Below are 22,835 nucleotides of genomic sequence, written 5' to 3' on the forward strand. Positions count from 1 at the left end.
GCTGCTACAATGGAGAGAGAACTCCTATAAAAATCCTATGTCGGTCACTTTTCCTCCACCTTCAGTCCAACTCATATCTTATAACAGAACACTTTTTATCCCAAGACCAGGAAAAATTATTTCTAATTTGACTTATTTCTAATTTGACTAGATGCATTTGCTTTCACCCACCCCCTTGTTTGTGTGGAGGTGAATGCTTATTTTGAAAGCACACAAGATAATGGCGTGCAAGCAATAAAAACAATAAAATCAAATGAGTCATACCCAGAATTACAATGTCACCACCAAGGGAGATGGAAAGGGATGAAGGCATGAAGCACAAAACACTATAGTGAAGAATACAGAAAACACACTGGTGCATGGGAAACAAGCTTTAAACTCCAGTGTCTAACACGTGGTTTGCCATAAAAGAGCAGATGTGTTTAAAGCAGGACTTTTGACTTGAACCAGTTAAAGATACAGAGTCACTATTTTAAAAGGGCTACCACTACACCATTCAGCAAAGTTCCAGAATATCCTTCCATACTGAATGACAGTCTAAACTAGAGAGAGAGAGTATATATTATATATGTGTGTGTATATCCTGCTTCTCACCAAGGCAGCTAACAATATTAATAAACACATAATAAACTATATTAAAGCTTTTAAAAAATAAAAACCCGGCAAAGTTCAATAAAAATAGCAACCCCTGAAAAAAACCATATTGCTTTAGAACTTAAAAAATATGCATTTGTGTTTGCTTGTTAAAAAAGCAACATCATTTACCTTTTTAAAAAAACCAAAAGTGATTATGAAAGTGTACTTTTAAGACAAATTCTTCAGGGTGGAAATAGTTGTTCACATGAGAAACACACACACACTTTCTATAGTTCTTCAGCTTTTCTTCAGTCTATATTCTGATGTAGAAAGATGGCTGATAAGAACAAAATTCTAAATCTAACACACATGAATGAATGGATGAATAAATAAATAAATAACACTAAAATAAACAAATAAATAAATAAATAACACTAACTCTTGCTACCTCACTCATCAACCCTAGCATACCCAAACTTCCAAAGAGTAAGCAGCCTGTTCCTTAGCCCTTTTAATTGGTTCATACAGGCATCCACTCTCAAGAGGGGAAATTCACCTGTGTTTCATGTGGACTCCACCCCTTTTTAAAATAAGAAACCAATACACAGCTTCTAGTCTGGTGGGAATTGATAAGATGGTATTGGGAATTAGAACAATGCAAACAGAACCCAACCATTTCCTTTCTCTACAGTTTAAGAGTACTTAGCAGAATTTTAAATCCCACAATAATCCTGCTATTATACAATATCAACAACTGAAAACTCATTCAGCAATATTTATTATCTGGATATGTAATAACAAGATGGAGGAATGGTAAGGGAAACTGTACATGGACATTTGGTGTCTCTGTGTGTATATACCTGCATGTATAGTAAAGTCAAGATAGACCTGGCCCTCTACTCAGAAATTTGTCCTCTAGAGACTTTGGAGATGAGGCTGAAACCAGAACAATTTTAGTGAGTAGGTGTGCATGTTAATAAACGTTTGAAAAGACTTTAATTTGTCTGTTAGGATTTTTCCATATACATTGTCTTAGTTATTTGTATGGGGCATGCTTCTCTATTTGAATGTATCTATGTACTGGCTTGGTGGGGTGGAGTGCCAGTTTGTCTGCTCTTCACTTGCTGACTTGAATTCAAACTGAGAGGTTCTCTCTTTCTCTGCATAAGAGTCTGTTTATTTTTTTCTTAGTCTATGCAAAAAAATTTTTTAAATCAAACTCTTGTTTCTCAGTTAAAGTTGGTTTATTGTTCAATTACTTATAGAAGATATGTAACTACTCTGCAACATTGTCAGTATCTTCCTAAAGACAAAATAGAGAGTGTTTGATTAGGAATATGAATTAGAAAAAGAGCCTGTCCCTGTAGCAAGAGTTGGAGCACAGCTTTCTATAAAGGATGTGTTATTCCTTTTTTCTAATCTATGTGGGCTTTCAGGAATGAGAATTCATTACAGCTTTGTACTGTATTAACATTCTTGGCACCCCATCGTTTTTTCTTAGGGCACTTGAATAACTTAGCTAATCATATACAGTATATGGACTCTCTTTATTTCCCTGCAGAAGACCTGTGCCATTAATAGCTGCATGGTAGGCAGAGATTCAGCAGATGCAGTTTTTCTCACCATTGCAATTTCATGCCAGGAAAATTAGAATCAGCAGCATGTGTGCTTAGGCAGCTCAAAGTCACATCTGTCAATATCAAGTAAAAAATAAAGTAGCAACCATATAAAATAAGATGGTTTGCTAGCCTGTAATGAGGGCAAATATGGAGATTTCTTTCTGGCAAGACTACCAGATTATGACCTGGAGATTATGCCTGGACTTCCTCTTTAAGCCAAGGTAGCGAGTAAGAATGCAGCCACTGTGCTTCCTACCCCATTCCTCCACCAGTCCAGTTGCCTTGCCCAGCTCCTCCCACCTTCCAGGATTGGATAAAACTACTGCATGGCTTGCTACAGCTGATACTAGAGGGTGGGCAAGGTGAATGGAAGAGGAACAAGGCAGAAGATAGGCTGTTCTCACAAGCAGCTTGACCCTGGCTAGGGCAGCCCAGCCTGCGTTGGGCTCTTTGTGTGCAGCACCCCAATCTGTGCAGACCTAGGCACTACCTGCTTGCCTGACCCAGCTTTTTACTCCATCCTTTTACTAAGGTACCCCGGTTCTGAGGTTGTGTGACCACTTAGGCCAAGCGGACACAGAGATGGATACCTAGAGCACCCGTCGCGCAGGGGTATCCCCCAATGCACTGCACTTGCTACGTGGTGCATTGTGGGATACGTGGAGGCCTGGACACATTGTCCTGGGCTCTGGAGAGTGGGAGTGAGGTCATGTGGTAGTGTGGTCTGCACTTCCTACCACAGTTGAAAGATCATCTGTGGAGAAGAAGGTAAGTTTGGCTAAGCCTTCACCCTGCTTGCTCTCCCCACCTCCCAGTCATGTGCATAGCTTTAGAATGGTTTATATTTCAGGATATATATTCCCAGATGTTGTTGAACTACAACTTCCGTCACCCCCAGCCACAATGGCTATTGGGTGTGCTCTTCCTTTACTTCTGGATTTTTAAAGCAACAGTCAAGAAGTCTGGGTCGGAATGTGGCATAGCATATTGCCTCAGAGCTGCATGTGTGTGTTGCACTTTGACTAGGGAGACCTGAGTTCAAATCCCCACACAGCCATGAAGTTCACTGGATGACCTTGGAGATCATTCCTTGGAGGAAAGGCAAAGTACCAATGTGACAAACTGGGTCGAGTTCTGAGTTGTATTTATTTTACATGTTTTTATTTGTCTTGTTGTCACGAGCTGACCTGAGCAGTATTGCACTGGAGGGATGGGATATATAAATATTTTAAACAAAGAAATAAAATATGGCTGGAAGAAGTGGCTGGGTTTTCTGAGAACTGGCTTGCAAAAGCATCCCTTGCATGGATCAAAAAGAAGTGGCAAAAAGTTTGGCTTTGTGCATGTGTGTGTTTGTTTAAATACTGAGCACTACTTGCCAGAAGAGAAAGCAGATAATCATTCTGTAATGGTTTCCGTGGGGATGGGCAAGATTAACCAATAATTCATGTCCACTTCTGATTTCTATTATTCTTTCACGCTAGGCCTGCACCCGTGCCAATACACACACAGAAACGTCTTTATGCTGCTTGCACAATGAGGGGGAGGCTTCGGCTTTCGGTGCTTAGGGAATTTCGTCTCGTGATTCCCATTAGCATTGACAGGAGTTATATGCATACATTTCCCCTTTTGTCCAGCTAGCCAACCCCTACCTTCCTTGCTGATCCAAAATCAGCTCTGTTCTAAATGCTGTAAGGTTTTCGGCTGTTGTAGCCTCAAAGCCTCTGAGTCCACCCAGCATCCACCGAAAACCTCTTTGTAGCCAAACTCCCTGTCAACAGCAGAGCACAGCCACAGCCTAATGGCCTTAATGAGATTACAGTTCCAGATGCCCACAATTGCTGTAGTCCAACTAAGGAAAAGAACAAATGCCAAATTCAGACAGAGGAAGAGAAAATAATTGGTTTTCGCTTCTCCAAGCAAGCCAGGTGAGAGGGAATCTTAGAGGTTCCTCAGTTTAAAAGCTTCAGACACACATACATCATCATGATCTCAGAAAATATTATGAGCTTCTCTGTTTCAGAATGCCACACTTTTACAGAACATAGAACCTCATAGATCGACCCCAACTGAAAGGAAGTCTAAGCACCTATAACTGCATTTATGTGTACTCTTTATCTTCCCTTTTCTTCCTTTCTCTTTGTGATCTCCTGCACTTTTGAAAATATGGACTGTACATTCCTTGGAGCAGGGATTTTTGCTATGTGCTTTGTAAAGCAGCATTAACGCTGATGCTATATATATGTGTGTGTGTTTGTGTGTGTGTGTGTGTGTGTTGGATTGCCAACTGACCAGAAAAAAACTGCCTTGCTATATAAGGCTGACTTGCCTTGACTTACAGAAATCAAAAGACAAAGCTTTTCAAAGCATGGAGATTTGTACTGCTAATATTCACACATCAAGCTGTTGTTAAAGGCAGAGCAACACTAACCAGCTTAGAAGTTGGAAATCCTAATAGTTGGCATAAATATATGTATCTTAATGACACATTCTGTATAATGTGTAGTTTGGCCCACAATGGGACTTACTCCAGGGTTTTTAAATAGTTATAATTTGTTTTAATGTTGTAACCTGGTCTTCAAGGTTTTTAAGTTGTTCTGATTGTTTAATTGCTGTTTTAATGGTGTTTTAATTGTTAGTTTTTTTTTACACTGTTTTATAATTTGTTTTAATTGTTAACTGATTTTAATGGTTTTGTTTTAATTGTAAACTACCCTGAGCCATTTTGGAAGGGCAGTATAAAAATCAAATAAATAAATAAATAATATAATATACTTAGGATTGTGGCATTTTAAAGACTAGCAGATTAACAGTGGCATAAGCTTTTGGGGACTAGAGTTCAATTTATCAGTTCAATTTATTTTACATAAAGTGTTATCTAACCTAACAAAGTGTTATCCTCTATTGGGGTGTGTGTGTGTGTAATTGAAGTTTATACATACGTACATGGGTACAGAAAACAATGGTGGGTGGAGCCAAATGTCCATGGAATGCAAGAGGTACAGTCTGTGCCAGTTCTTTGGAAACCCGAAGTGGTCACATGATAGGGAGTAATGGCCACTCAGAGCAACAGGAACAGGATCAAGGGGATGGACTAGGTATTACTTGGCCCATAGTCAGCCTTGGTGATGCTACAGATGGGGTAATATCCTTACCACATGTGCAGCCCCCCCACCATGTGTTAAGGGCTTTCTCACTGCATGTATATGCCAGTTCAGAGTACAGCGTATCTCTGCAATGGAGGCATTCACAAATTAGCTTAATAAAGAAGCCCGTGAAATTTTACCATATCGTGTTAATTTTTAAAACCAAAATATATAATAAACTGTTTTATATTGAATCAAACTATTGAGTGAAATTTTATCATGTTAATCCAGGAGTTCTCAAACTGAGGACCCCAGATGTGTTTGGACTACAAGTCCCATCATCCCTAAGCACAATGGCCAAAGGCCAACAACATCTGGGGATTCCAGTTTGAGAATGCCTGGATTAATCTATTTTCTTCCTGATTGTTTTCCAAGCTTATTTTACACTCGGGAGAATGATGGGAAATATGTTTACATTTTCTAGTTGCTTGCTACAGGCTGATGATTCAGAAACCTACAGGAGAATGTATATAATATTGAGCAAAAATAGTAATATGTATTAACCCTTTGCAATTATACAGTGCTTTCAGATGTTCAAGGTGCTTTCCATACACTGAGTGAGTTCAGACGCTAGGCAAAAAGCTGAACCTCTGGTTCTTGGAGCTCAGTAGTGAGCCTGATTGTCGGTGTCAAGGATATGCCAACGTTGGTTGTGTTGTCTGAACCCACCAATGTTGGCATATTCTGTCCTACTTGCAGTTCCAGACCCAACATCTGGAACCAAGATTTGACACTGGTTACATATATCAGGGCCAGAACCACAAGAGGGATAGCATCTGCTGATATTGGCAGGCTCAGACGACACGACCAACATCAGCATATCCCCAACAATGGAAGTTATGCTTGCCCCCAAGCTGGGCTTGCCCCGGCAGTTTGGCTTTTTTGCATGTCATCTGAACCCATGCAATGTATGGGAAGCACCTTGAACACTTGAAAGTACTATATAATTGCAAATCCACTCATTAGCCCAGTAATCCTCACAACAACACTGTAAAGTAGGTCAGAATGATCAACCCATATTGCAGATTTGGGGTGAGAGAGCTGAGTCTAAGATGGTGGCTCTTAACTAGGGTCACTGATAAGTTTGTGGCAGAGGTGAAATTTGGAACAGGGACATCCTATTTCTCCATATCCTCTTAGCCATAATTTTATATGGGCTCCCAACCAAAGTAAATGTTTTACACAGATAAAACCATTCCATAGCCTAAGCATCTCTAGCAGGCCTATCATCCCTCTGCAGTGCTTAGCCCATGTACAAATCCACACCTCTCTGTATAGACATAGGTGAGAACTGTGTGTGCTACTCCCTGGAATAACTAGCATGAATCATCTCCCAAATCACTATGTTTGCAGAGCGAAGTCAATGGGTCATTCTGTAAGTTCACAGTAACCTTATCATGCTACGATGAACCAGCCAACGGCAACCCTTTGCGCTTCAGCCCCAGTTAGCTGCTTTTCTGTTCTGTTGTGTAAGCTCTTTGATCTCAAAGGAGAACAAACACAATGTTTACCACTAAGGATGGAAGTGTGAATTAATGCCAGTACTCTTTATGCTTTGATCACTGGACTCTGCAGCATGCACTGGCAAGCAATGCATATCCTAACACCAGCCTTGGAAAGGCAGTGTGGTGTAGCATGTTGGACTAGGATCAGGGACACCCAGATTCAAATCCTCATTCAGCCATGAAACTCACTGGGTGACTCTGGATCAGTCACATTTCTCTCAGCCTAACCTACCTCACAGGGTTGTTGTGAGGAGAAACATAACCATGGACACCACTCTGGGTGCCCTGGAGGAAGAGCGGGATAGAAATGTAAAATAAAAATAAAAATACTTTAAAAAATAACACTAGGACTACCACTACTCTGTTTTAAAACAGACCACAGCAGTGTTCTCAGTCAGGGATGGAGACATATAGTACTTAGCCCTTATCACCCCCTACATTAAACTAAGCCTGAGGTTACCATCCTTTGCACAGTTACTTGAGAGTAAGTTCAATTGAACTAAGTGAGACTTTCTTCAGAGTAAACATGCATAGGACTGGAATGCACAAAAGTGTAATTTTGATAGGATCTTCTCCGCTTATCCTTGTTTCTGTTTTCCTTCCTCTGTGCTGAGTGCATGCTTCTCAGGACAGGGACTTGTCTTTTTAAAAAGTTATTACATGAAGCACTGTGCACACTGGTAGCATCATGCACAACTATATATTTATGTGCCAGTGGATGTCCCTGAAGAACTCCCTCCCCTTCATATGCTGTTTCCTAAGCCACTGAATTATGGATTGTATGCTCCTCAGGGCAGACACCGAACTTATTTTTATTAAACCCTTTAAAGCACAATGAAGGTTCATGGTCCTGTATTCATAATAACAAATATGGGTGAAAATTCTCAAGCAACCAGCCTCGAAGCAAAGCCTCTGGCTTTGGTTAGCTGGCAGCTCTGCTTGTATGTCCTGATCCATCCCATGCAACAGATCTGCAAATATGTTGCTAACAAAATAAATTATTTCCAATTATTTTTCTCCTAAAGACACCAAAAGGTCAGCTAGAGCAAGGCAATTAAACCTATGTCACCTTCAGAACAGACTTGAGGATAGATACTCACAGAATGACGACAATATTTATTTTGTCTTCTCATGGGCTAAAGTCCTCGCTGAGAAGTCAAGGAGTCACAGTTTTCAACAGCCTCTTCCGTGGTTAATCTCCAAAGTCATAAATTCCCTTATCATTTGCTTTTCTTCTTAAGCTCCATCCCTGCTCAGGCTCCCTTGTGGAAAACCTGCCAGTCTCATTTTCTTCTCTCACCTCAATTTGTGGATGCTGAAAATGAGGTGAGAAGGCTATTTGGGGTGCGCATCTCTTTCAGTCAGCTCTCCCATAGCATCTCATCAGAGTCTTGTGGAGATGGCGTGATGATGCAGCAGGCTGCTGTTCGTCACTGTTGTCATGGCAACCAAGATGTGGTCCCCTGTGGTAGAGTAATGCAGACGCAAAGGTAGCACAGAAATGGTGTGCAGAGCTTTCTTTGGCAGCCACTAGAGACTTTCCATTCGCACATATGCTCTTTTGGATGCATTTCTACAAAACAACTAGGTTTATTTGTTTTTAATGCCCCCCTTGCCCTATTTCTGAAGCTCCGGAATACCCATTGTAATCCCCTTTCAAATGCTACAGAAAGCCAGGCTGAATCCTTAGTGAATTCACCAGTTTGTTTGTGAAAATATTGTAGATATATGAGGACAGAAATATAAGAATTTATGGAGGAAGCGGGGGTAGGATTCCTCTCAGAGCAGGATAACAGAATTTTAACACACTAATAGCATAAGGCTGCGATCCTATGTGTACATACCTGTTAGTAAGCCATAGAAATCAGTGAGATTTACTTCTGAGTAAACATTGGAGAGCATCAGGCTGCACCACAGCAATCATATCCATACCCTCCCTCACACAGATTTTATTAGAGGGACATAATTGCATATACAAGATGAGAACCTGAGCATGTTCTAAAGTGTTTTAACATATACCAGCTGATCTGGCATGTAGAAACTGCGCCCCTAGTTTGCTGTCGCCACTTCCCCCCCACCCTACCCCCGGCACCGCTTTTTTACCTGCCCACCCTGCCACATTCGTCCCCTCGCCCGTCTCCTTCTCCACCTGCCCTCTGCTTGCCATCTTCTTCCTTCCCTGCCCACCCCTGCCCGCCGCCACCTTCACCCCCTGCCCGCCCACAGCCACCTTATTCTTCTTCCCTGCCCACCACCCTCCCACCCGCCCCATCTTCTTCTTTTGCACCAGCCGCCCACCCCTGACGGCCACCCCCATCGGCCGCTGCCACTGCTGCCATATTCTTTCTCTAGCCCGTCCTCGTTGCTATCAGCAGTTGCTCGTAAACTCTCGCGAGAACTGCCCCACATGGGATTAGCAACGGGTACATCTATATATAAAGAAGACTGGTGTACTTGCAATATGTATCAGAGGCGCTCTTATCCCTCGACTTCAGGGCCAAAGTCCAGGGCCTCCACACCCCTTGTGGCCCCTCAAATCCTCCTTAGTCTTTCCTGGGGGGTGTAGTTGCCACACCGCACTGCTGGCCTACATTGCACTGGGCAGCCAAGTGTGATTGTGACCTGTGCCAGGTGCTTTAGAGACAGAGCGGGGACAGGGAGTGTGGAAAGAAATATGTGAGATGAGAATATGTTAAGTTGCATTTTGAAATGTTTCTGCTAAGGCATATTTGCATCAATATACCTATTTTATATTTTTACATTCTTGTGAGTTCAGTTGCTCTTTGTGCCCTCAAGAACCCACATGTTAAATATTGTGTGTATCACGGTGTGTGTGTGTGTGTTGTGTGTGTGTATGTAGATGATGCTTAACTTGCATGGGGGTGGGGGGGAGAGAGCTCCAAAGGCCTTTAGGTCCAGGCTCCAAAATTACCTAGATGCACCTCTGTGCACACTGTCCACACAATGAACATGCTCACATAGACATAAATAAGTAAATAAAGATGTGCCCCAGAAGCAATAACTGCCACTACCTAATTATCATTAGAGACCCCAACAGGACTTTAATGAAATCTATCTGCCTGAGCAGGGCAAGAATGTGGGACGGGACTTCTTATACTCAAAATATACCCAGACCAAACACATCATTGTTTTAAAAGATTAAACAATTTATTTAAGTTACATGACTGTCAGTTAAGTAAATAAAGTCATTTTTATTTAGCATCTGCTGCTAACAGAGCAAAGAGGCACCTTTTTAAAGTGTGGTGATTCTCTTTCTTTAGCAGCAGGAGGGCAACAGGCTATATCCATCCCCAGCACAACATCCCTCCAGTGGCTGTTGCTGGTGTCTAGCTTATGTTTCTTTTTTAGATTGTGAGCCTTTTGGGGACAGGGAGTCATTTTATTTATGTATGTATATCTATATAAACCTCTTTGTGAACTTTTGTTGAAAAGCAGTATATAAATATCCATCGTATTCATATATGGGAGGATGTAAGGGAGGAGAGCTGGTCTTGTGGTAACAAGCATGACTTGTCCCCTTAGCTAAGCAGGGTCTGCCCTGGTTGCACATGAATGGGAGACCAGAAGTGTGAGCACTGGAAGATATTCCCCTCAGGGGATGGAGCCGCTCTGGGAAGAGCATCTAGGCTCCAAGTTCCCTCCCTGGCAGCATCTCCAAGATAGGGCTGAGAGAGATTCCTGCTTGCAACCTAGGAGAAGCCGTTGCCAGTCTGGGTAAACAATACTGAGCGAGATGGACCAATGGTCTGACTCGGTATATGGCAGCTTCCTATGTTCCTATATGTTTCTAATCCATAAACTATAACCAGCATTGCTCTTCTATGAGCTTTCTTCCTCACCAGCCTCTTGCAGTCAACCTTCGTTCTTCAACTGTCACTCCCAACTGTCACTCATTTTACTCTGCTAAACATCTCCTCTCATCCTCCAGCTGTCACTCATCCTTCTGCTACCCTTCTCCTTTTAATTTCAATGGGACCTCTGCAAGTAAATTTAGTCAGGATATCCATCGTTGTAATTAAGCCTAAAGTCAAGAATATTAAACAATTGTCTATTCTTCCCTAGTTTATCCCTGCTCCAACTTCCCTCCCCTTCCTCTGTTGCCTCTCCCGTGCCTGTTTTGAGATTGTGAGTCCTCCTGGACAGGGACCTGACCTCTTATTCTGTGTAAAGCCCCATGCACACAGATGGTACTATATAAATAAAGAATGACACAACAGGTTAGATGGAGAGACAGGAGAGAATGGCTTGCTCAAGGCACCCAGTGGTCACATTTCATATTTGAAGGGGATGTTATGGCCCCAACCTCAAGTGACAGCAATCACTCAGATCTCGAGGGGGAGCAGCCAGGTGAATCCCCATGACCAACACCAACTGCTGAGCAGTGTTCCCTCTAACAGGGATCCTCAGATGTTGTTGACTACAACTCCCAGAATCCCCAGCTGCAGTGGCTTTTGCTTGGGGATTCTGGGAGTTGTAGTCAGCAACATCTGGGAACACTGCTGAGGTGCAGTAAGGATTAACTGGCCCTGGGGACCCAAACACGGACCCCCAGAGATGACCTCTCCTGAGCCAAGTGGTCAAACTCAGATGTACCGGAAACCTCTCACCCTTTAGTGTCCACTCACTGACCCGAAGAGAGGAATGGATCAGGCAAGAGATGGTTGTGGAAGGTGGAGTGCTTGACTCCAGCCCTGGGGGCTGCCCTTTTAGGGATCTACACTCTGCTGTAGAGGAGTGGAGCCTGAGGGAGACAGACAGGGTCAAGAGACATAAGGCCTGGTTCAGATATCATGTTGATTAAAGCCTGGCTCTGCACAATGTCCCTGAGCCTTGTGTGTTCCCTTATTCCATACCCACACAAGCATTTACTTCTGATTTAAGGTAAAATAAACCACACTTGGTCATGATACCCAAACCAATCAGTCTCACTTTATTCTAACCTACTTACCCGAAATAAACCATGATTTGTAACTTATTTCAAACCTTGGTTCCAAGTAAACCAGTTAGAATAAACCAAGATTGGTCAGCTCAGATGTCACAACTAATCTTGGTTTATTTTATCTAAAGTCGGAATAGATAATGGGAAAGGGGAGTGTGCACGCTGAAGGCATGGAGATATAGCATGGACCTAGGCTTTCACTATGATAAAAGCTCATAAAAAGGGCTCAGTGGGAGCTGGACTCTATCAGATTAACTTGTTCCCACAGAGCTCTCTGGTAGGGATGTGCACGAACCAGTTCAGAGGTCATTTTAGAAGCCTCCAAACTAGTTTGGGGCTGGTTCGAAGTTCAAAGGCCCCGGGCCTGGCACTGTAAGGGCAGGGGGAGGGTGCACTTCCCCCACTGGTGTCGTTTATTTCCAAAAACCTTTGGGGTGGCAGCATACCTCCCTGCTGCCCTGTTGCTCTTATCGGCCGGAAGTGGCTGGAAGTACCGGGCGCGCATGCACCCGTTGTGTGCCCGCGTGTGCATGGAAGACGGGTGCGCGCACACACACAACAGGCACATGAGCGCCCAGTACTTCCAGCCACTTCCGGCTGATGAGGGCAATGAGGCAGCAGGGAGGTATGCTTCTGCCCCAAAGGTTTTTGGAAATGAACGACGCCAGTGGGGGAATGTGGCAGGAGGGGTAAGTGCACCCTCCCCCTGCCCTTAAAGTGCCAAGCCCACCGCTTCCAGACCGCCCGGCGTGGTTCCGTGCACATCCCCAGAGAGTCTCTGGGGTCCTGCAGACTGCCTCTTTCTCACCATATAGGAGACCAGGATATGATAGGGAGTTGAATCTAAGTCTTCCTGGTCCCCAGTCCAAGACTCTATTCACTGTTCCACACAGAGGCACAGGGTGAAATTAATGACTCATCAAGTGGCAGCTGATGAAGTAAACACACTACATGGCCATCTCCATGAACATGACTTGCACATGACTTTCCCAAGCATGGTCAGTGTTGGCAACAGGATCCTGGTCTAGTCTAGAACAGTGGTTCTTAACCTTTGGATGTCCCAGATCCTCAAGTATTACCCAACCCATTATATAATATATTTTCATAAGGCTTCAGCAAAAATTAGAGAGGCGGAAGTACTCAAGGTAGTTATTCTAAGAACTTTATTCTGGCTCACCAGAATTTAAGCAAATTAAATTCAGTGCAGCAAAGATTTTCCATGAATTACCTTGACCCCCAGGTCATGGATCCCCAGGTTAAGTACTCTTGGTCTAGAAGCCCCATTGGCATGGTCGAGCAAAGGCAATTCTGAGGTTCTTCAATAATCTGCTTCTGCTACTCTAGATTCAGTTATCACCTGATGCATAATTTAATTGGTAAATTACTGCAAAGTAATGGAAACACTATGCAAATGCTCTGAATACCACTATCCAAACTGAATACCACTATCCAAACAAAGTGCTGGCTATTACCTTTAGACCCCTAAACAGCTTGGGTCCTAGATACGTGAAGGACTGTCATATCCTCCTCACACACAATCCTGCTTGCCTGCTCAGTGTCATCAGGAAGGCCCTGCTCCATGTCTCAGTGCTGCCAGAGGTACAGTTGGCAAGTATGTGGAAGAGAGTGTTGCCTGTTGTGGCCCCCTGGCTTTCGAACTCCCTGTCCCAGGAGGGAGTTCCATGGTGCGGAGAACGTGGATAGAGAGAAATTCTTGTCCCTCTCACATAACACTAGAACCAAGGATCATCCCATGAAATTGATTGCCAGGAAATCTAGGTCCAACGAATGGAAGTACTTTTTCACACAACACATAATCAACTTGTGGAATTCTCTGCCAAAAGATGTGGTGACAGCCAACAACCTGGATGGCTTTAAGAGGGGTTTGGATAACTTTATGGAGGAGAGGTCTATCATCGGCTACTCGTTGGAGGGCTAAAGGCCAGCCTCAAAGGCAGGATGCCTCTGAGTACCAGTTGCAGGGGAATAGCAGAGGGAGAGAGGGCACGCCCTCAACTCCTGCCTGTGGCTTCCAGCAGCATCTGGTGGGCCACTGTGTGAAACAGGATGCTGGACTAGATGGGCTCTGGCCCTGATCCAGCAGGGCTGTTCTTATGTTCTTGTGAGTTCCAAACCCATCGTTCCCAACCTCAGTGGTCATATGGATGGAGATGATGGGAGGTGTAGTCCAACAGCATCTGGGGACCCAACTATGAGAACCGCTGCCCTACATGATGACCTTCCTTCCTTCCTTCCTTCCTTCCTTCCTTCCTTCCTTCCTTCCTTCTCCTTTTATAAATCTGTTTTATCTGCTCTTTTGACTGGTATATTTTCTTTGTTAAAATGATATTATTGTTTTCACATTGTGCTGTTAGCCGCCTTGGACATCCCAATAATGGGATGGAAAGGTATGCCATAAGCATTGGAAATGATACAATAAATATTAGATATGGCAGCTACCAGAAAAACCATGGCATGTTTCCTGGTGTTAATTAATACACAGGTATGCAAAATGTAACATTGAGCATCACAATGAACTAAAAATAAAAACAGGTAAGTGTTAAAAAATAAAGCGCTCTTAAGTAAAAGAGAGATGCTGTGTGGCAACTGCTGAAACTGAAGAGGAAGAAGACAAAGCTAAAGCTGTTCCTATATGATACACGCATTTTCAAACATCTGATTATCATATTCACACATCACTTGTTAGATGGATACTTCGGACTTTTTAAAGTGTATATCCACTAAAGTAACATGTGAATGTGACAAACAGGTGTTTGAAAACACTGGATCTTATACAGCTACTCTCAGCAGAGGGCCAGGATTGGTTGCAGGGTAAATGTACACACAGTGGCAAACCTGTGCAATGTGTCGAATGCCCCCTAAATTCTTCTTTTGGCCTGGAGAAATGTCCAGAGCTCTCAAGACCTGTGGCTCCAATCCACCTGCAGCTTGCTGTGGATGTTCTCTTTGCCAGCAGCGTCTCCTTAGCAGGCCCGAGGACCTTGCGGGGGTGGTTAATGAGATCAGAAGGCCTCATCGGCTCCATCACTCACAAAAGAGGGCATAAAAGTGACAGCAGCTAATGGCCGGCCGTGTTCTCATCAGCCGCCTCATCAGCACAATTTCTTGAGCAAAAGGTTGTGATGGCGGAAGGAATGGCCGTATCAGTGAAGTGGCTGGATCTGTGCCAGCGCAGGGCAAGCACGCTGCTTTGTATACATACAGGTTTGTTCTTCTGAAGCAAAGGAGCAGCTAGAAGAAAAGGGTTAATCACACCCTCCTGCCTCCACTGCAGCTGCTCCCCTCTCCTAATGTACTTTTTCCTGGGGGTGGGGGGGGGGAGACCATTAAGAGAGTTATGTATATTGGTATACAATGTCTGTCTACCTCAGGCAGATAATTAATGGGTGGGGACAGTGCCTGCTGCCACCTCCCTGACTGGAGAAGACAGCGGTTTTCTGAGAGACACTATTTCAGGGATGGAATAATGCCATGCAATTTAACTGTGGTGCCTAGACTAGGATAAGAACATAAGAACAGCCCTGCTGGATCAGGCCGAAGGCCTGTCTAGTCCAGCATCCTGTTTCACACATGGGCCCACCAGATGTCTCTGAGAAGCCCACAAGCAAGAGGTGAGGGCATGCCCTCTCTCTTGCTGTTGTTCCCCTGCAAATGCCAGTCCCAATTAAGAATCTTGCAGCGCTATTTTGTACCAGTTACAGTTTCCGGACCGTTTTCAAAGGCAGACCCACATACATTGCAGTAATCTAAGTGAGAGGTGACCAGAGCCTGAGTAACTGTGGCCAAGCTATCTCAGTCCAGGTAAGGTCACAGTTGGAGTATCAGCTGAAGCTAATAAAAGGCACACGGAGCCACAGAGGCCACTTGAGCCTCAAGCGACTGTGCTGGATCAATGAGCACCCCCAAACTGAGAACCTGGTCCTATGGGGGGAGTGCAACCCCATCTAGAACAGGCTGAATGTCATTCACCGGTGTTGGAAGTTAAAGGTCTTTGCGCTGTCTCTTGTCTCAGACAGTGGAGGACAGACTAGTGAGTCAGAGGGCTAGAGGGTCAAGACATTGGTCACCCCTTCTCCACTGCTCTGACACTATCCCTTTGAAATGTAGATTGGTACTCTTAGGGATTAACTTCCTTCCTCTCTCTCTCCCCTACCTGTCCTTCTACCTTGCAACATGGCAAGCTCCTCTCCCTGCACCATGTGTGCAGAGAAGATGCGGAATCCATCTGCATCCAGCTAGCTAGCTAGATTAGAGATCCTAACTCCTCACTTTCCTATCTAGAATGGAGTTCCTTAATAAATACCATTTATATTGATTTGAAACTATGAACTGGCTCTAAGTTACTTTACTCTCAGCATACACGCATGCTTAACTAATCCGCTGTGTCGTGCCTCTGTGCACTCTGCTATATTGAGAAAGGGATTCTCTCACCACAGAGAATTTCCAACAACTGGAGCAGAGGAACCACTGACCAGCAGTACCTCTGTCTTGCCTGGATTGAGTTTCAACTTGTTCACCTCATCCAGCCCATTACTGCATCCAGGCACTGATTCAGGACAGTCACTACCTCACCTGCATCTGGTGAAAAAGAGAGCTACAACTGAGTGTCATTGAAATACTGATGACACCTCAGGCCAAAGCTCTGGATGTCCCCTCCCAGTGGTTTCACATACATGTTCAACAGCACTGGGGAAAGAATGGAACCCTGCAGAACCCCAAAGCAAAACTGCCAAGGGGTAGAACAGTAAACCCCCAGCACCACCTTTTGGAAACAGGCCTCAAGGTAGGAGCGGAATGACGTCCAAGCAGTGCCTCCCAGCTGGGCGTTACTAGTTAGACAAGGAGCAGGGGAGGGCCAAAAAAATTTTAAGCTACTAATTTCTCAACCCACCCCACCATCTGTAATTTGAAAATAATAAAACTTGCTTACCTTATTCATTTGCTGCAAGGGTTACTAAGTTACTAGCGTGAGAAGTGTTGAACACTTGGAAAAATGGAGTCAGTACAGTATAATGGTTAGTATGTCAAACATAACACCAGGGAGACCTGGACAGGGGTAGCAAGGTTGTAGTGGGCCCTGGGGCTAAAAAGCGAAGGTAGGCCCCTGGGGCCCCCTGCTTTCTTTGCCTCTCCCCATCCTTGCCACAGAAGAGAGAGTTATCACCCAATGGATGGGTGCCTCTCCTCCTCAGGGGCCCAGGGACATTTGTTGTAGCCTATGCAGTCTACACAACTTATATGATGTCAGCATGGAATTCTCCCATCTTATATCTATTTCCGAAAGAGCTGGAAATGTTATGATCCTCATGGACCCATAACTGGAGCACATGTGGGTAAGAGGGAGGTACTGGCAGATTTGGGGTAACACAGAGATACATGAGTTTAACAAAAATCTGAAATGAAAAAAGCACTAATGGGATACCCCCCCAAAAAAACCCCCTGCCCCAATGTAACTCAATGGAGAAGAATGTTTGCAGACTCAGAGGGCAGTTAACAGACAACCAGGTGCATGGAGTTAATGAGACTCAGTGGCATGGGGGGCGGAGAAGGAAAGAGGGCTCGAACAAAATGAGCAGGGAATTTCTCAGCTTGATGAATATTATCTCAAGACAGTCACAACCCCTTCTGCTTCTGAGGGGAAAGGGTGCCTAAAATTCTCATCATGCTCAGGCACAGGCTCAGGTAACACATGCACACTAGAAGTATACTGCAACATTTTGTCCATACTTGTTCCACATAATACACATATTTTCTTCGAGGGAAATTTTCCTTGTTTTCTCAGTAGCCCCTGCTGTTGAGCCAGGTAGCATAATTTCTCAGGCTGCCTCTGTATAGGTGCTAACCCCTTGAATGACTGAGGGAAAGGTGGCGTTCCTATATTATTCATGGTGGAACTAGCTTGGTCATAACAATATGAAGATGTGCAATGGCTTGTTGTGCCTGCAGGACAAGCGAGGGGTAAACAGCTGGGCCAGAGAGGCCCAGAGAACAGGCAGGCTTTGCTTATGGCGAGCACTGATTTGTAGCACTAAATAATAGGAGACAAGCTCTTCTCTCCTGTGTGTGTAGCATCATACAGCTGTACAAATATTTTATCATGTGATTCTTGAAGCATAACACTGGAAACCTCAAAACTGTGCCAAGAGGAAAATGCCCAGAAACAAAAGGCTGGAGTCTCTGGACTAGACCCAGTTGCCAGGGTCCTCCATGCCCAGCAGAGTTTGGCCATTGGCAGAGTGGGGGGAAGGGAACAGCTCTGTAATCCCCCCCCCCCTTGATCTTACTGCAAGCACCATCCCAGTGGAGGGAGGGAACAAGATCTCACTCACTCTAAGGAGAGATGTAGCAAGAAGACAGGCGGGACAATGGACCCTTTGTTAAGCTGCAGTGTTATCCAAGAAAATTGGCACTATCTGTACCATCATCTGCATGTATTGGGCTGCTTAGGAGGTCTTGTTCCTTGAAGGCAAATTGAAGGCCCAGTTTTGCAGGGATGTTGCACCACTGTCGATTCCAGGAGGCTCAGATTTTCCAAGCGTCTGGAAAAAGAACCCCCACAAATTTGGTCAGGACTGGCATACAAGAACGATAACATAACACTCTCTCAGTGTCACATGTGAAAGTAGAGGGGCACTCTTAGTTGTGAGAATAACTCTGAGCCAGACTAGATGTTTCATGTAGTCAGGGGTCACATTATTTTGATGTGTCTTTTGAAAAGCTGTTGTAAGATATTTCAGTTGGAAAAGCAGGGGGAGGTGGTGTGTGTGTGAGTGTGTGTGCTTGCCTTTACTCATGTTCCATCTGCCATTTCCCCACTCAAAATCCTTACTTATCCTTTCCCCTCCGCAGGGGAAAAGTTACATATCTTTTGTATATTGAAAGGATGTGTTTTGAAAATATATGTATGGTTCATATGTCTTAAGATGGGTCTCTAAATCTGTCCATAACCAACACAGGAAGGGAGGAATCTAAGATAAGTATTTTATTCCCACTAACTCGTTGAAACTTACCCATCATTTGGTGGTTTAAAGGCCTGCATTTCCCCTGGCAATGTAAAGTATCTTTCCAAGCAGCCTGAAACCAACACAATGAAAAGTCCTCTTGCCCAATACTGTCTAACAGCATTTCCACCTTACTGACAGGCTCAGGTTCCAGTTTTGCTGCAGGTATCTGCTTTCAGCATCTGCACCTTGGTGACCAACAACAGGTGAAGAACGTTCCTTACTTCAGGATAACAAAAGGCAGCAGTGCCTGAATTCCCTCACATCAAAAGAGTCCTGGCAGCCATCCTGGTTCTAAACTAAAGTGTAAGCAACTCATTTATTAGATCCTCCGTATCGGTGATATCAGAGCTACTACAAGCCAGCTTGTATGGAAGTTTTACACTGAATATGCAACAAGACTAAAAAGTATTATAATCTGTTTCTCAGTAAGGCATTCTGGTGGGAGGGGAAGGAGAGGGTTGTGTCAAATATATGCCACAGAATGCACACAAACATTCTACCTTCTGAGAGGCAGGGGTGACCCTCTCATGAGGCCACATGAGGGGATGGCATCAAGCAGCAAGTGCATCATGGGGAAACCCTAACCCTAACCCTAATCCCCTTCCCCAACCAAAGGAACCCCTCACCCCCCCTTGAACATTCTAGGTGTCCTCCCCTCTCCCCTTTCCTCTGGACACCACCCTTCAGCACATCTGCTGTACAGTGCCACTGGCCAGTGGCACAGTGGTTGGTGCCTGGTAGCTGGGCTTGGAGAGTCCTCTTCATCTGCAGCCTCAGGGCATGCCTAGGAAAGAAGGCCGTCTCCAGACACAGCTGCACAGGCAGCTACGAGAAGGCATGGCCACACATCCAGCTGCTCCCAGGTGCCCAGTGTTGGGAATTCTCTCTGGTAAGAGAAACCCTTTTTCATTATAGCAGAGTGCACAGAGGCACAACACAGCAGAATTTAGTTAGGCATGCATGTATGCTGAGAGTAAAGTAACTTAGAGCCAGTTCATAGTTTCAAATCAATATAAATGGTATTTATTAGAGAACTCCATTCTAGATAGGAAAGTGAGGAGTTAGGATCTCTAATCTAGCTAGCTAGCTGGATGCAGATGGATTCTGCATCTCTGCACACATGGTGCAGGGAGAGGAGCTTGCATGTTGCAAGGTAGAAGGAAAAGGAAGAGAGAAGGGAAGAGGAAGTGCAAAGCAGGCAGGAAGGAAGTTAGTCCCTAAGAGTAGCAATCTACATTCCAAAGGGATAGTGTCAGAGCAGTAGAGAAGGGATGACCAATGTCTTGACTCTCTAGCCCTCTGATTCACTAGTCTGTCCTCCACTGTCTTTGAGACAAGAGACAGCGCAAAGTCCTTCACTTCCAACACCCAGTCCGTCAGTGATCCCCATGGGCGGCATCCCTTAGGCAGGGAGCCGAGCCACGTCAGTTGCCCAGAAGCCCCTGCCAGCACCACAGCCCTCTCCATCCATTGAGGGTGACCATGCAGCACACAAGAAGCAGCTCACTGACAAGGGGGAAGCATTTGTTCAGTATGAGGGCTGGCCACTGGCCAGGAAGTTGGCCAGGATGGACGCTGTAGCTGGAAGCCACAGATGCTCAGGTCTTGGGGGCTGGGTGGGACGTACTCCCACATGTACTGGCAGTATGCCCCACTCACAGCCTTTGCGTGTGCCGCCACCTGTGGCAGCGGTTGGGTAGCACCGCACCTCCCCATTTTCCACAGCACCAAAAGGTTCCCTGGACACCCCTCCCACACCTCAGCACCATGAGGCTACGGCTGTTCAGGGCGCCCCACCACTTAGTTCACCATCCTTTCCCTCCTCCTGCTGCCACTAAATGGGGAGTTGTGATTTTAGGATCTACCCATTGGGCTACACTGGCCTGTGCGGACAGCTGTGGGTCCATGCTGCAGCTGTCACCAGGCACCTATGTGCTCCTCTGGGGACCCCGCAACATGACATGGGATGGGATGGGGCTCACCCAGCTCCCCCTGGCATTCTCTCTGCTCACCCTGCAGCCTGGCTTGCATCTGGCAGGTCTGCAAGGAGCAGCTCGTGGCTTGCACTGGTGACGTGTGGGGGCATCCCTTCTGCAGGGCGTCCAAATTGCTACAGAGTGGAGTATGGGAATGGAACATAGGAACATAGGAAGCTGCCATATACTGAGTCAGACCATTGGTCTGTCTAGCTCACTATGGTCTACACAGACTGGCAGCGGCTTCTCCAAGGTTGCAGGCAGGAGTCTCTTTCAGCCCTATCTTGGAGATGCCACCAGGGAGGGAACTTGGAGCTAGATGCTCTTCCCAGAGTGGCTCCATCCCCTAAGGGGAGTATCTTACAGTGCTCACACGTCTAGTCTCCCATTCATATGTAACCAGGGTGGACCCTGCTTAGCTAAGGGGACAAGTCATGCTTGCTACCACAAGACCAGCTCTCCTCCCTAATGACAGGGTATGGGAGGGTGGCCAGGTGTCCTGCTAGCTGCCTCGTGACATGTCTGGATGGGCACACATGGTCCACACGGTTTCTGCTTCCCACCTTTGACAGCAGCCCCCTGGGTTAGCAGGGGCCATCCTGCAGCAGAGGACTGCCCCTTCCCCTCACATGTGCTCCCTGCCATAAAGGGTCCCTGGCTCTTTAAGCTGTCAAGGAGTGGATGGTGATGACTGTGTGGGTGGGCCTGGGTGGTCTGCACCAGAAATGTCAGTTCTTGCCAGGCAGCTCCCTGCTGGAGATGCTTCCACCTTGGAAGCACTGAGATTGCTCTCCAGGGCAGCACAGCTCTTCCCAGCTGTTCACTCTGGCCACAGGACTCTGTGGACCCGGGTGGAAGGGGGGGGCACCATATGAGCAGTGGATTTGGACAAGGGAGGTCACATGAGCAATAAGCCTGGGCTTAAGGAGTCCTCTGCCTCTCTAACCTGGGTTAAGATCAAGGGACAATTTCAGGGTTACCCAGTTTCGGACAGGCAGGGCTTGGGGGATTTTCCCTGGTTCACATGTGCAATAAAACCTGGGTTACCTGTAACCCAGATTTAGATGATCATGTGAAGAGGCTTAATCTTCCAAACTTAGTATACAAATGTCTTATGGAACATTTGCTAGGTTGTGTCCAATAACTCCAAATCAGCTTTTGGGTTGTTTTTTTTAAGGACCAGGGGACAAATACCTGCTTTTTTGAGGTAAAGCATCATAAATATGGCATATTGGATCATGTACTATGTTTATTAATATGGGCATGATATGGGGGGGAGGGCAGAGACAGGAACATTATCTCATGCAGTTAGCTATGCCATCTCTAGCAGATGGCAGCCAGCATCTTCTGAAGATCTACCACTAGGGTCATACATTTGAGGATGGGGCCATAACTCAGTAGTAGCAGAGCATTTGCTTTGCATGCAGAAGGTTCCAGGTTCAATCCCTGGCAACTCCGGGTAGGACTGGAAAGGGGGACCTGCCTGAAATTTTGGGGAAGCCACTGCCAGTCACAGTAGACAATACTGGACTAGATGGACCAATGGATTGACTCAGTATGGCAGCTTCCTATGTTCCTATTAAAGATGGCAGAGACCAAGAGTGGACAAGAGACTATGCTGCCCTATCCGAATGTTGCCTCTCATAAGAAGCCACACACAAATTATAAATAAATAATGCAGTACTCGTTTCCAATAGCACAACTGCTGTCAAAGCACCCTGTACTTTCATAGGCACAGTGGGAATAGAGACCCAAGCTGTACTTTCTGGGATAGTCTGAAAATGTTCTGGCAGGAACAAACTGAGCAGTGCTCTGCAAGGCACCAAAGCAGCGAACGGCAGCTCCAGACAGGATAAAACCTCTTAAAGCTGCTTTCCTCCTTGTCTGGCCTGCTGCCGCTAACCCAAGATTAGTTCTGAGTTGCGGAGTCAAAAAAGGAAAAGGAACCAGTCATAGCTGTTGTCTCCTCACTCACTCCTTTGGAGGGGAAAGGTTGCCACAGCAAGTGGTCCACAGTTCTTAATATGG

General features: G+C 45.3%; 1 protein-coding gene across 23 annotated transcripts in view; it reads right to left on the reverse strand.

Moving 5' to 3' along the window:
• MICAL3 (microtubule associated monooxygenase, calponin and LIM domain containing 3) overlaps nucleotides 1-22,835 on the reverse strand; it is a 291,510-nt gene that overhangs the window by 256,443 nt on the left and 12,232 nt on the right. For 16 of the 23 annotated variants that reach the window (XR_008307932.1, XM_053252877.1, XM_053252875.1 and 13 more), the window contains exon 2: nucleotides 7,947-8,309. The gene's annotated coding sequence lies outside the window, so the exon portion shown is untranslated. Of the gene's footprint in view, nucleotides 1-765; nucleotides 1,064-7,946; nucleotides 8,310-10,706; nucleotides 10,737-22,835 lie in introns of those variants that run through there. The other 7 variants (XM_053252862.1, XM_053252861.1, XM_053252857.1 and 4 more) reach the window with 2 other exon arrangements.

Source organism: Hemicordylus capensis, chromosome 5 (genome assembly GCF_027244095.1).
Source record: "Hemicordylus capensis ecotype Gifberg chromosome 5, rHemCap1.1.pri, whole genome shotgun sequence".
NCBI classification, from domain to species: Eukaryota; Metazoa; Chordata; class Lepidosauria; order Squamata; family Cordylidae; genus Hemicordylus; species Hemicordylus capensis.